Consider the following 14290-nt stretch of genomic DNA (forward strand, 5'->3'; position numbering starts at 1 on the left):
CTCTTCTGCCTTCCTGTCTTCCATGGAATCTCTTTTCTGTAGGACAAGCAGGTATTGCTTGCATGGAAATATGCAAAAGTGGGTGATCTTAGCACCATTTTGCCCTGTTTTGCCCAGTGGCCTTAAGATATCACTCATTGTTATTATCAGAAATAAAATCTTCAAAAGAAGGATATGGAGCCACAGTGGAAATTAAAATTGAACACATTGTTCAAGACGAGTGATGTACGTTGTAAGGGAGATGAATACAGGTTGTTCAAGTCAACTTTTCGATTAGCCCTGAACTCTGAGCCACTTATCCTGACTGCTACAGCAACCCAAAGCCTTGTGCTAAGTCAGGTAACATTGATGAGGCTGATGTGCTTTTCCATAGCAGAAGGGAAATCAGAGTGAATAGCTTTGAATTTAGAAAGTGGCTCAGGTTCCTGGAACATCCCTTTACTCACAGTTAGCAGGAGTCAGTCTCAGCTACCTGGGCAGGGACTTCTCCTGGCATATGTACTTTTTCTGTTACCTGGTTTTGTATTGCCTTGCAACGTGTAGCAATCAAGAAGAGAGGTGGCTCTCTTTAGCTGCCTGCTGAAGGTAATCTTATTTCCTACATCAGCATGTTTGAGAATAAGTGTGATCCTAAATTCTACCCTTCCCCCAAGAGAGGAAGAAGGGTAAGATGTTACGAGGGATATGGGGGGGTCAGGTTCCTTCCATCATATCCATCCAGTACCCGCCATGCCCACAGCAACATAGACAATGTTCCCACATTATTCGAAACATGCAGTCTAATTTGGAAGACAAGCTAACATATCTCCCTGTAACTAATGTCATCATTTTATTGAAAATGCAAGAACTCAGAAGGGTGCATGCAGAAGGAAACTGAATTGCTTCTCAGCATTCCCAGATCATCCTAGGATTGTTCTTCTCAGGCCATGTAAGAATTTGGATGAATTCCTTAACTGTGCTGATCATTTTTAGGTACTAAAATGTACAGTGTTTTTCCAGGGTCACTCATTTAAATCAAACGTCTTCCTCTCTCACAGCTCTGTCGTTCCTCAGGGTAGGAGACCTGCTGTGGTTTCTTTCTATTTCTTTTTCTTACTTGGCATCATTTCTCTTCTGTTCACTCCTTAGTTGACCTCTCCAACTGGGGGCTCACAGGGGTGGGATGGGGAGAAGTAAGGATCAGAAGAATATTCATGAGCCGCACACTGGGGATCTGCTCCTAGCAGGGATCTCTTTTCTTGCCTTTAGATGTTTTGCTGCCTCCCCAGGAGGGTGCGTAACCACCTGCATATCAACAGATTCCAGGGCCTCTAACTCCTGAGTTTCCCCCAAAAGCCTCCTTGCTCCTGGTTCTGCCTTGTGGCTGTGAGTCCTGGTATGGGATCCCCTCTTTCTTCCTCCTCAGTGGCTAGCACTCCTGGTCTCAGGCTCTGAGCCAGGTTCTGAGACGGTAGAAACAGCCACACCTGACTGGAATGGAGTTAGGCTGGATGCAGGAGCTTCATGGTGGCTGTGTGGTGAAGGAGGTGGCAACAGCTGTGTTGTAGTGAGTGGAGGAAGTGGCAGGCTGACTAGGCGTTACCTCTCAGTGGGAGTCTGAACGCAGCCACATGGGAAGGGCATGGAGAAGACAGGGCAGTGCAGATGAAATACTCCAAGGACCTGCGGGGGTGCAGGAGAGCCGCTGGGTGGGGAGGCTGGCATGAGGCCTTGGTGTGCGACAGTGGTGATGCCCTGGGTGGGGAGGCTGGCATGAGGCCTTGGTGTGCGACAGTGGTGATGCCCTGGGTGGGGAGGCTGGCATGAGGCCTTGGTGTGCAGATAGTGGTGATGCCCTGGGGTGTCACAAGAGCCCACTGATAGGTCATGGAGATATCTGACCTGTGCTGACCTGCAGGTGACACAGCAGTAGGAGACACCCCATCAGGGCCCCTCCCTCCAGCACCCATAACTGTAGCGGGGTCCGTGAGCTGCTGAGCTAAGGCACCCGCCTGGTGTGTTCTATAGAAGGCGCGCCATATGCACAGGGTTGGGGGCACATGTGCGGCAGGCCTTGGCAGGGAAGGGTCGAGCAGGGCTCCTGCCCATGTAAGGGCCAAAGGAAGCTTGGCTGCAGGACAGGGAGGGGCTACATGGGAAGGAAAACAGGTGCAGGGCGCTGAGATTTGTCAGGGTGGCAGGAGGAAGAGCGCAGAAGGAAAGCAGGAGGCAGACCCTGGGTGGGCCTGGCTGCTTCAGGAATGTCGGGGGAGTCCTTTATCAGGGGCACAAGGATGGCTGGGTAAGCTCCAGGCCCTGGGGAGACGCGGGCAGCAGGGAGGGTGCCGGGCACTACAAGCCGTCCCCTGCTCTAGACCAAGCCCGGGCTGGCCCTGGCTCGTTTGTCACACTTCCAGTGGTCCTTGTGGGACAGGAGTTAGGGTAGACAAAGTGTAGGTGAGACGACGTCTTACATGCATCTTAGGGTCAATGCCACGACATGGACATGCAAGGACCACCACACAACATAAATGACCTCCAAGATAGCTGCGGACAGTTAAGGAAATACAAGATCTTATGGCTGTCAGTGGGGAGAAGTGGACAAAGTCAAGGTTGAGAATAAAGGGTGAGGCCAAGCAGAGCCGGAGGAGCCCGTCCTCAGGAGCATCTGCAGACTGGAAGCTGCTGGAATACGTTGGCCAGAGCGTGTGCTCAGGAGCAAAGAGTAACGTCCAAGGAGAAGGGGGCGTGTAAGCCAGCCGGCCAGACATTGAGAGTGTTCACGGACCACACGCGTGCTCACAGCATGGCTGCCTGTGGGGAGTTGGAGCCGCATCCCTCAACTGCAGGGATTTCCCTTCCCAGTGGATTAGAAACCAAACAACAACCTTGGCGCAAAGTCCTTGATAGAAAGTGTTTGATGTTACTTGTCCCCATTTCCTTTCTGCAGAGTGTAACCTAGTTTTCCATGAAAGTATCTCTGAGATAGAATCTCCTGGAAAGAGAATTTCTACATGCCACTAGTTGAGGTGGGGGTGGAGGGTGGGTTTGTTCTAGCGAGGTCCCTGAGGCTCTGGCAGTGCTGGGAGCTACCAGACAAGGCAGGGCAAGTGACCGTGTACCACAGGTTCTGATGTCTTTGGGTTCACATCCAGTCACTCTAGTGGTTGGTGTCAGAACTATAAAGGTGGACCTCTGATCCAGCTGAATTTCTTGTCATTCTATCCTATCACTTAAAAACGAATTCTAAACATCACCATGGTACCCCTCTGGGCCTCACCAGGTAGCTAATCTGATGTGCCGTACAGCGACCCTCCCTTTGATTCCCACATTGTCTCCGCCATGTTCCTTTTCTCCTGCCATGACCAGCTCCCCCTGGGGACATCCACTCTGGCCTGTCACCTTGAAGCCAGTAAAGGAGCTACCCTCCTGGCTTTGTTAATGGCCCCCATGTGAAGACAGCAACCTCTGCCGTGCGGGGACAAGTTCCTAATGCTGAAGCCCCTGGGGCCAAGAGGTGCCAGGCTCTGCTGCGCAGTAGGACCATCTCCCTCCTCAGTTCACCTCCCATTTTGGCCAGTGCCCTAAAGCAATAATACTCGTGCACAGCTTTCCTCAGAGTCTCTCAAAGAAGAAGTTCTTTCATTTCTTATCTACTTACTGCTTATTTCCTAAAAAGCAGCTTTTGAGGCCCAGAAGTTTCCATACATTTCTCCCCAGGAACACACAGCATCTAGGGCCTGGGGCTTTCTTCTTCAAAAGAGAGATAATCTGCACAGATGTACCTTGCTGTTTCTCCCTCCACATTACCCCAAACCCCTCCATTTCAGAGCAGGGCCTGTGCTTTCATTTGGTATTAAAATGTCCATTTAGATACTTTGACACAAAACACTGGACTACTTGTTCCAGAGGGGAATTTAAGCCTCTATGTGGTAGTAGATAGAAAAAGAGTGCGGTTTTTAAGTAGCAGTTGTTTTAACTTCTACTTATCAGGTTAAAAATAACACTGCAGAGTAGACCCACGTTTTAGATAAACGTATCCACAACCGACCAAGGTTTTTAACACCTGACTCTGCTGGAGAAGCACAGAGGAGTCCTCAGGAAAGTCCCCTGGGAAGCCCGACGACAGGGAGCCTTGGTGTTTCTGATCGTTTTTCTTTCTGTTCTTCAGAATCTGGGTCAGAAGAATTATTTAGAGTATCTCTCTTTTTCCTTCTTGTATTTTGACGCTGGAGACTGAATATGGGGTCCTGCATGTGCGCAGGAGCACTGTACCTCTGAGCCACCCCAGAGCCACCTTTCCTGTGTGATGGTATTTTTTCTGTTACCATAGTGATGTGGGAAATTATAGGAAAGCAAAAACATCTGGTGTGTCTGTGACACACACCAAGTGAAGACATCTTTTGTCCCCCCCGCCCCTCCCTTGACTGCTATCTCCCTTCCCTCCACACACGTGTTAAGCACCTGGTCTATACCAGTGACCATGCTAAGGTCCAGGAACACAGAAATCAACATGGCACATTCCCCCAATGGGTAGTTAGTGCCTTATGGAAAGATGGGCTTATAAAAATGTCGACTCTAATAACACACAGGCTTATATGGAATACTCTGGAAACACCAGCTGAAGCTTAGCTCTAGACCCGTGGCCATCAGAAGACCTCATAGAGGAAGGGGCTTGAGCTTACCCTTGAAGAAATTACCCTTTCTTTAGTTTTCCGACAGGGTAAAAATGTCCCTTTTCTATTCCACTTATGCCTGCGTACCATTTTCTACCTAAGAGTATACTGAGGTTTTTCCGTACTGGAAATGAGAGTGATTTTCTGGCAGAATAAATAACCAGAGGAAACTTAAACATGGTTGTTTCCTGGGGAAGTTTCAGAGCATCACTGATGGTTTGTGATTGTCACTTTGAAGCATGTCAAAATTAATATAGTTAAACTGTGTACAGATTAGGATTTCCAAAAGCAGGAGAGCCTTAGACTGAATTCATGTAAAATGTGAAGACTAGAAACACAGTCAACTTGCTGATTCGGAAGGATAGTGCTTGGTCTTGAGCACAGTGAGTGAGTGGGCACAGGGAGAGCACTTGCCGAGGCTCACTCCACAGATGCTCTGAAGCCAGAGGCCCAAGTGGGAATCCCAGCTCTAGACTGTAGCAAGCTGCATGACCATGGCCTGAATAGTTTATCTCTCTATTTTGATTTTGTCATCCATAACCAGGAGTTCGAGATGGTAGTTAGCTGATGGGTTTGCCATCGTGGTCAGATAAGAGAATGCTGTAAGAACCATCCATACCACTTAAAACAATTATATTTTGGTAAGCTTGAGTTTCTTGTTCTATGTACTTACATATACCTGTCCATCACCAAATACTTTGAAGTTGTGACATAACCAAAATTAAAATGTTTAGACTATCAGCTGCTTCCAACTTCATCAACTACTCCATGACATTCAAATAAAAACTTTTTCAATATCATCTCTAAGAGAATTTGTTATATTTACATTTTGCTATATAACAGCTGAAGAATGACATGACACCCAGGTAATGCAACAAAGCAAAATTATGAGGAAATAATAATATAAACATAGGACTGTACATTTTATATTTATCTTAGAGTTTAATACAATATAAAGTCATTACATTGTAATTCCATCTACTTATTTAGGTTTTTTTTTAATGGTAGAGAGAAAAACACTTTTTTTTTTTTAGTACTAATGATTGAACCCAGGGACACTTAATCTCTGAGCCACATCCCCACCTCTTTTATTTATTTATTTATTTTTTATTTTGAGACAGGACCTCACTAAGTTGATGAGAGTCTCTCTGATTTGCCGAGGCTGACTCTGAACTTGTGATCCTCCTGCCACGGCCTCCCCAGTTACTAAAATTATAGGCATGAGCCACCATGCCCAGCAAAATGCTCATTTTTAAAAATATTTCCATCTCTGCAGTACCTGTATCTTGTTAATGCTAAATGCAAATGCAGGGTTTGCCACCGTCTCATCCACAGGTGGTGAAGGTGCTGGTCCCACCGCTGCCTGTGGCACTCCCCTGCAGTGTTCTGCCAGCCAGGCGGCTCTTCATTATTCTCACAAGCTCTAACACAGGTTGCAAAGGCAGATGTGCTTTCTGGGTTGCTTATACTGAGCCAAAGCTGAGCCAAACCACTTGTGATTTTTAATAAGTGAGGTTATTTAGCATATGTGGAATCACAGATTAAAGGTGTGTTGTAGTCTGTAGTGCTAACAAAGCGTGCACAGAGAACTGCCCAAGCATTCGTTGGTGTAAAGATATCCAAAGCTTCAAAAGTGCTCTTCAGCTAGGTCTTGTCACTGCTCAGCAGATTAATTGCACATCAGTTCAATAAGCCATAAGTGTTCTGGAGTGATCACAGTACATCATCCCAGCGATCTGTGGATAGCAGCCTCCTGAGACTTGCTTGACGTGCACCTTTCATTCCATCTCTTGCAGCAAGAGGATGCACCCAGGCATGCCCAAGCCGGAAGCACTTCACTTCCCTTCAAAGTGTTCTTTAAGCCCATGTCTTCTGTGGTCCTGGAGATCATGATGACATTCGGACGGCTGTGGCACTTATTATGTACTCATTGACCATACAGTCGTCCAGGACTCAATGGAAAGGTGCATCAGGAAGAAACTTAAGCCAAGACTTCACACTTGAAAGCTTAAATGGTGAAGAGACTTGTTGGTTTCCATATAGCTCATTTTTCTCTATAAAAGTATATGTTAACATAGAATCTTGGCCCTAAGGATCACGGTTCTGATAACAGAATAAGTACCAAAATATCTTGGTACTTCATCCCAAAATGTTGAATGAGCAGTAAACAATTTAAATATGGTTGATCACTATAGTAGCTAAAAGTACATGATGCACAAGAATTTGTTATATTTACATTTTGCTATATAACAGCTGAAGAACGACGTGACACCCAGGTAATGCAACAAAGCAAAATTATGAGGAAATAATAATATAAACATAGGACTATACATTTTATATTTATCTTAGAGTTTAATACAATATAAAGTCATTACATTGTAATTCCATTTACTTATCTAGGTTTTTTTTTATGGTAGAGAGTTATTCTCAAAATATTTTCATGCTTTCAGGAGAAAACAAATCCTTGTACATAAGGAATATTAGGGACCCTTATGAAAAGTTGAAGAAAGTTATAAATCACTGGAGTGATCAGTTTACATACTCTAGTTTTCCATATTAAGTATAAATTGTTCATGTCACCTTGTAAAAGCAAGGCTATAAGTGCTTAATTACCAATAAGCACTGAAATAATACAGATGCTTTGGTTTGGTTTGTGATTCAGACTCTTCAGGTAATCTGGAAGCGGCTCTCCTCATCACGGGTCACAGTAGTCCACTTTCCCCACGTGTCCAGAGATATCAGCACTAGCCAATTGTGTTCTGCCTACAGTTGAGCCCTTAAAGTCTGATGTCAGCCTCTGAAGGTTCCTGTGACCCCTGTTGCTCAGCTCTGTTCCAGATCTTTCCCCAGGGCCATGTGCTCCCTGCAGAGACAACCAGCTCACACCACAGGTGCCTCCAGGGAGCAAGGGGCTCTCCCCAGAGGCCTCCATCTGCATGCTGGGTATTGGTGTATTTTAAGATGAATGCAACTCGCCTAGTAGAAAGCAAACTGAAAAGGAAGAGTTGAGTGAGTGAAAGGTTACTATGAAATCTGAGAGCCTATGGTCTCTGGCTGTAACAGGCAAAGTTTGAGAAAATGATGAATTTGATTTCTTTAAAAGGCATCTTTTACCATGATGGAGAAAATATCTGAATTAATTAGACACCAAAGCCAGTGCTGTTGGGTCTCTACTGATCAAAATGACATTTCTTGTGAAGAAGCATCGCATCAGATGTTATAACAAATGGGTTCTCCAATAATCTTGAAATATGTGATTATATTTTTAATTGTCAAAATGTTCAGTATCATGTTGAAAGTATTGATTTTTGCATCATTTGGTCTAAATTAGATGTTTTCACAATATTTATGACAAGACAATTATGTATGCCATGCCTGCAGTGCTTCATATCCATCCTGCTATCCCTCCGTTGCCATGTGTTCTTGAGGGAATCATAAACAGGAATGAGAAGTGAGGACCACTTTCTTATTTGGGGGCCCTGGGCCCAGTGATCCACGCCTGGCTCTGGTCAAGGCTAGGTTGAAGTAGAGGCCTGGTTAGGCCTGAGGCCAAAGACCACCTTCAGGGTTTCAGCTGGTATAAGTTGTAATCTCAGGGCTGTTATCACCAGTGACCAGCTGTGAGGAGACTACTCCAGGTAACCTGTGTGACCTCCCAATACTCCACTTCTTATTGGTTCCCCTAACAATAAACATGGCCCAAATAATGAACCAAGCATTGGCCATTGTGTTAGTCCTCTCCCCTTTCCAAGACGGGCGATGAAGGAGGTTGGACAGGGGCAGGCAGGGGAGCTCAGGAGTCCAATATACTCGACTGTCGAGAACAGGAGGAATAAGTGAAGAGTGTGTTTTCCAAGGGAGAGGCTGGGGCTCCAGGTGCAGCAACATTTGGCGTGGAAGGAGGGTGATGGAAAAGTAGTCAGGGGCCCCCGACTCGTCTGTGTTATGATGAATATGTTACTCACATAAATCAGATTCCCATGCACGACACATGTGACTTGGTAAAGAATGGTAAAGCACAGACCTGTCACCTTTGCTGTGGATTCACTTACAAAACAAACAAACAAACATGAATTAGTCCCACCTTTTTATTTCTTTGGCAGGGAATGGCCCCATAACATAAAACTGACTTTCATAAAATATCAGTAAATTTGAAATGCCAGATGGAGACCTTCATCTTGACAGTTTTGAACTGTTCTTTTCCATTTCAGAGGCTCAGAATGAATACTTATCTTGTCAGTTTATGCTCTATTGTACAAAGGCTCTGTTTTGTGTAAACGAACGTCAGTCAATTTAGAACAAATTGATTTCCCTCTCTAAGAATGAAATATCCTATCTTGCAAGCAGATACTTTCCATGAATGTGTCATTTACATTTGATTTCTGACCTCAGCCTCCTCTATTGATTGCAATGTATAAGTATTCATACTTTCAGTCTGGAGATGTGAACATTTTCTGCTTACTATTTTCTCACCCAAGGACTTTCCTATATTACGGTCTTTATACTCGAACAACTCCCCAATTCTTGCAGCTCGAATCATATAAAATACATTGCAATTTGCTTCAATTTCAGAGAGTAGCAGGGTGAGCAGTTAAAGGTGATAGGGGAGAAAGGAAGGAAGAGGAATGCGTTGCAAGCAGACTTCAGAAAGGAGAACGTAGCTGACAGTCTGCAGCTTACAAATGCCACTCTTGAAAATTGGGCTGACTGAAACCGGACCTCGGAGGCAAGACTGGAACAGCCCTGGATCCAGCTGGTCTTGCATTTCTCTCTAAAAGCTTGGATTGCTACAGTGCTTTCCCTTTGCAAGTACCTTTGATTTATCTCTTTTTTCCTGAGTGATCATCACCCTTAGCCCATGCCTTGTTATTGCAGGAGAGGGAGAAAGAATAATCTATAATCTCAAGGAAGCTTCCCCACCTAGCAAAGAGTGAAGCTCGGTGGAGCACTTGTTGTGTGAGATCTTTTCTCCATGGACATAATTTGGTGATTTGTTAACGTAAAATCGTAGAACCCACAGTCAGCAAAATCCCACCTACTGCTTCACTAGTGGGAATGCTTGCCAAGAAAAAAAAAATCGGAACAGTGGGCTTCCTTTTTAAAGGATTGATTATAAAAATCCCTGTTCTAGAAATCAAGCTGCAGGTTTACTCAAGATAATATGTTTTAAGATGTGTATTTTCTACAACACCATGAATGAGTTATCTTCCAATAATATCAACATTTATACACACAAGGTCATTGGAGTCAAAAAATATTGGATACATCCTAGGAGATGCCTCAATCCATGAGGGAACAAACCTTTGATGGGCTACCCCACAGTAGAGAAAAGAGATGATTAACACCTCTACATACCCAGATCTCTACCCTAAATTTTAGGGTAGTTTTTAGAGCATATTGCTAAGTGAGAAAAAAAAAGCAAAATACAAACAACAACAACAACAACAACAAAAACACCTATTGGATTGCCACTGTGTAGGAATGAAGAGGAATTTATCTGCTGGCAAAGAGAGCTAAGCTGTCAGGTATCAGACTAGCCAATGAAAGCAGCAACCTGTTAAGGAAAGAGGGGGCCTTTAGTCACTCAGGGCAGTGGTCTAAGGGATGCTTTCGGGAGCACCAGGATTCCCCTCTATTCCATCGCCCCTCATGAAACAGCACCCTGATGGAGAGTTAGTGGATCTATAGGGTGTCAGGGTCATCTCACTTTTTTTTTTTATCAGCAAGTTAAGAAGATTCATTGCCAATTCAGGCTTCAAATAAGCTGGCATGTGGGGCTGTCCATGGTTCAGAAAGATATCACAGCACAACAGAGCAGTGGAAAGATCCAGGCAGCCTGACCTAGCATGCACCTTCTCTTCATCAGATCTCTGCTGCACAAGGCAGCTGCTGGAGGGGCCAGTTCTTCAGCATCAGTCTCCCACCTGAAGGGGCTCCAGTGCTGGAGCAGGTAGCCTCAAGACCCATGCAGGTCACTGCTGAGAGGCTACCTGGACCTCTTCCAGCACTGGCAGATCTCCTTGGGGCCAGCCACTATGGATTTGGCCCCATGGAGGGAGAAATGGTGCTAGAGGAGTTGTCGTGACAGTTGTATCTTAGAGGTTGCAAACTGGCCATCTGCCGCAGTCCAGCTGCAGCAAAATAACCGGGGGTGGGGGGGTGGGGTGACGAGCAACTTGGGTAGATTGATACAGCAGGAGAGGGAGCCGTTTACTGTAGGACAGGAGGGGTATTTATACATTCCACACAGCTTTTCTAATTAACATAAACTAGATACAGAAGTCAACCAATAAGAAATCTCCACACTTAATGGCTCTCTGGCGTTACTTCACAAACCACTCCCTCTGGCAAAATGCCAGGCGCCATCCAGACTTGTTTACAGACCTTAACAGCCATCCATGGGCCAGATTTCCCCAGAAAAGTACATTTGGCCATTTCGGCCCCAACAGTGTATAAAAAAGAACAAGTAGTTGGCAATACATAAAAATTGTAAAATTTCATTTTTAAAAATCTGCATTTTTGGCCTCCAAAGGGGAAAAAATGTGACTATCTGGCATTTCTGGACCCAGAACACTTTTATATAGCACTCATTGGCTAGACTGCAACTGCCCCTTATGGACTGAAGTACATCCTCCATTACATCATATTTCCAACTACAGACTGGAGCTCAGCTGCCTTATATCAGTGCAGTTATTATTATTATTTTTGTATAGTATGAGGAGTGCTCATTGTTCCATGGCATACATTATCTTTATCCAGTAAGGAAAAGTGGAGGTCACACCTGGAAGCAGAATGTTTCTAGTGCTCCTTCTTGCTCACGGATGTCTCTTGCTTGGCCCTGAAGCCACCAGAATTGGTGACTGATGGTAAACACCTACAGCATTCCTAAAATAACTCCTGCAAAGGAACCGCAACACATACACCCTGCCTCTCCAGGACACACTCTGCCCAGTGTCAGTTAGGCAAACCTAGACAAGAATGCAAAATTAATTATAGAAGTTAATGGAGGGACAGATGGAGATCAATTACTTCAGCCCCTTTACTATAGGAGGGGCTTGGAGTAGGATGAAAAATATTAATACCCTGAACTCTGCTTTTCACTTAGTGACAAAAGAGAAAGTTAAAAAGGTGGTGGCCAAGACTGGGTCACTCTGAATTTAAATCCCCAAATAATGTTGGTTTCCTCTCCTTGACTGTTTTGGAAATAAAAGAAGCTCTTAGAAAGTTATCTGGGTAGGGAGGAGAGGGATGTGGCTAGCCCACAGACATCCTGGGCTCTAGGAAAACTGCCGCGCTCACCCTCCCTTAGTTCAGAGCTGCTTGTCCCAGTTTGAAATGTAAGTGGCACTTGAGGACATTCAGTGAGGGCAGCGGAATCATCACAGAACAGGGCTGAAGACAGGCAGAGAGTCAGAAGTGGGCCTTGGCAAACAGGACGAAGGAAGACAAAGGCCTTCCCTCTATCCCTTCATTCTGCTGTGGCTGCTGCCACTTTATTTGCCCTTTAGAGATGCAGAGACCTTGACACGGCCCAGACGCTTCCCACCACTGCTCAGGATGCTGTGGGGTTTCTGGTGCTGAGCCAGCTGGGAGGCTCAGGTCAGGCATTGTGAATCACTCTTGGGCAGCAAGTAGGTGCCTTCCTTGAAGGGACAGTGACAGGGAAGTCCATAGGTGTTCAGAGGCTCTGGGCAGGCTCCCCAGGGGGAATCACAGTGTTAAGCACATCACAGAAGTCTTCGTAGGTCAGCTGCCAAGCTGCTCCACACGTGGGATCTTGACCCAGAAGCCAGCCCCTTCCTTCTCCACCGTTAATTCTACCTTCTGAGGCGAAGTCAGGGGACACTGGTCTTGCCCTCGACACTGACAGTCACATTCCCAGGAACGACAATGGGATCAGGTTCCAACATCAGGCTTTTGATCATAGCAGGGTCCTTCCCTTCATCACAGTTATCCCAGGAAAAGCCACCAAGCTGGGGGCAGCGGTTTAGGACTGAGCGCCCCGGCAGCAGGGCCGGCAAGAAGCAAGCCCAGGAAGATGGAAGCGGAATGCGCATCAAGGGATGCATGTGAAGGGTGGATCCGCGCGAGTTCACCTCACTTTTGAGGGTACTTCCCAAACGTTCTGGCCATTCTCTGGCCCCCAGACCAGTGGAGGGCTCAGAGTCGACTAAGTCAAATGCAGCATGTGCTCAGGGTTCAGAGGGGCCTGGGGCAGACCCCAGCCTGAGGGCTCAGGGAGAGACCTAGAACGAACCCTCCAGGGCCAGGGGTGAACGTATGGGAAGAGGTGACCAGCCAGGGGCTCCCAGTCCCCGCTGAGCTCTCGTCACAGATGGCCGCGCACGGCTGCGTGCTGAGCTGGGAGGGAGGCATCTCCAGGCCTCTCAGGTAGGGGCTTTCACTGCGGATTACAGTTGGCCTGGAAAATGCACACACGGGTTTTAACCAGGAGCCGGCTCCTCAGAAATGAGAAAACACGCAGTGTCTGCGTTGTTTTTATAAAGGAAAGGGGAAGAATGAGCTGTAGGCACGTGGGATTGATGACCTCTGGGGAGAGTCATGACCAGGCATGGGTGGGGTCCGGAGAGCGCCTCGTCTCGGAATAGGTCTTCTGTGTGACTTTGGGTTTTGGCCTTTGGAACCATGTGAAAGTTTATTTATTTATTTATTTTTTTTTTAAAGAAATAAACACAGAGAAGAGAATAAAGCTAAAATAAATTGTAGATACAAACAAACTTCATGTCATTTCAAATGAATAATACAGCACAGGGGAACGGGAAGTTACCAAATAATTTTCAGCACGAGAACTCTTTACTATGAAGTCAAAATAACTGTAAAAGTGAACTTAGTAGTTTTGTCTTTTGTCCTGGCTGGGTTATCAGTTAACTCTTTTCTGTGTATTTCTAAATATCTAATATTGAGGGGTAATTGGAGCCAAATTTCTTACCACCACAGAAAGAAGCTGCAAGCCTTGAAAGGGGGTCTAGAACCGACTCGGCGCCTGGTTGGAATCCGTGGTCTCTGGGAACTCGGGCTGTCCACAGGAACCCGGGTGGTCATGATATCTTTGCATTAACACACAGAAGTGGATTGGATTTCTGAGGGTCAAGAAGCGGCAACCTGGCAGTAGGAAGGAGCCCCCAGAACGTAGACAGTAGTTTCCTGACACTCTCACCACCCAACACACCAGATTCCATGGAGAGGGGAGGGCTCTGGGCTTCAGGCAGCCAAGGTACCACAGAGCCTGTTCCTAAGAGGAAGGGAGATGCTTGCAGCAGTGAAAAGGCTGTGATGGTTGGGATCTGGAATGTCCCCAGAGGCTCATGTGTTGAAGACTTGGTCCCAGCTGGTGGGGCTACTGGGCGGTGGTGGACCCTTTAGGAGGTGGGGCCCAGTTGGAAGAGTGGGTCACTGGAGGCTGCCTTTGAAAGCATATTTTTTTCATTGTCCCCACCTCTCTCTCTGCCTGCTATCCACTATGAAGTGAGCTCCTTTGCTGTGTTCCACTCTTCCACCATGATGTAATGCCTCATCATAAGCCCGGAAACAATGGAGGGGGCAGCCATGAACTGAAACCTCTGAAACTCTGAGCCAAAATAAATTTTTCCTCCTTTCAGTTGTTTATCTCAAGT

The 14290-nt window shown here is 46.1% G+C and overlaps 1 protein-coding gene and 1 pseudogene across 4 annotated transcripts in view; one reads left to right on the forward strand and one right to left on the reverse strand.

Annotated features, from left to right (window-relative positions):
• Prkn (parkin RBR E3 ubiquitin protein ligase) overlaps nt 1–14290 on the forward strand; it is a 1229219-nt gene that overhangs the window by 609759 nt on the left and 605170 nt on the right. The gene's annotated exons all lie outside the window — the stretch shown is intronic.
• LOC124095871 (ganglioside GM2 activator-like) lies at nt 12149–12712 on the reverse strand (annotated as a pseudogene).

The sequence above is a fragment of the Marmota monax genome, unplaced genomic scaffold (assembly GCF_021218885.2).
Source record: "Marmota monax isolate L192 unplaced genomic scaffold, Marmota_monax_Labrador192_F-V1.1 WCK01_AAM20220418_F8-fsc00083, whole genome shotgun sequence".
NCBI classification, from domain to species: Eukaryota; Metazoa; Chordata; class Mammalia; order Rodentia; family Sciuridae; genus Marmota; species Marmota monax.